General features: G+C 41.0%; 1 protein-coding gene across 1 annotated transcript in view; it reads left to right on the plus strand.

The window, feature by feature from the left end:
- The window catches only part of MMP16 (matrix metallopeptidase 16 (membrane-inserted)), a 406901-nt gene that overhangs the window by 29961 nt on the left and 376281 nt on the right, over positions 1 to 659 (plus strand). The gene's annotated exons all lie outside the window — the stretch shown is intronic.

Here is a 659-nt window from a genome sequence, read left to right on the forward strand (position 1 = left end):
GGCAATAAGGAGCTCATGATCTGAGCCACAGTCAGCTCCTGGTCTTGTTTTTGCTGACTGTATAGAGCTTCTCCATCTTTGGCTGCAAAGAATATAATCAATCTGATTTCAGTGTTGACCATCTGGTGATGTCCATGTGTAGAGTCTTCTCTTGTGTTGTTGGAATAGGGTGCTTGCTATGACCAGTGTGTTCTCTTGGCAAAACTCTATTAGTCTTTGCCCTGCTTCATTCCATATTCCAAGGCCAAATTTGCCTGTTACTCCAGGTGTTTCTTGACATCCTACTTTTGAATTCCAGTCCCCTATAATGAAAAGGACATCTTTTTTGGGTGTTAGTTCTAAAAGGTCTTGTAGGTCTTCAAAGAACCATTCAACTTCAGCTTCTTCAGTGTTACTGGTTGGGGCATAGACTTAGATTACTGTGATATTGAATGGTTTGCCTTGGAAACGAACAGAGATCATTCTGTCATTTTTGAGATTGCATCCAAGTACTGCATTTCAGACTCTTTTTTTGACCATGATGGCTACTCCATTTCTTCTGAGGGATTCCTGCCCACAGTAGTAGATATAATGGTCATCTGAGTTAAATTCACCCATTCCAGTCCATTTTAGTTCACTGATTCCTAGAATGTCAACGTTCACTCTTGCCATCTCCTGTT

The sequence above is a fragment of the Bison bison genome, unplaced genomic scaffold (genome assembly GCF_000754665.1).
Source record: "Bison bison bison isolate TAMUID 2011002044 unplaced genomic scaffold, Bison_UMD1.0 scf7180017858048, whole genome shotgun sequence".
Taxonomy (NCBI): domain Eukaryota; kingdom Metazoa; phylum Chordata; class Mammalia; order Artiodactyla; family Bovidae; genus Bison; species Bison bison.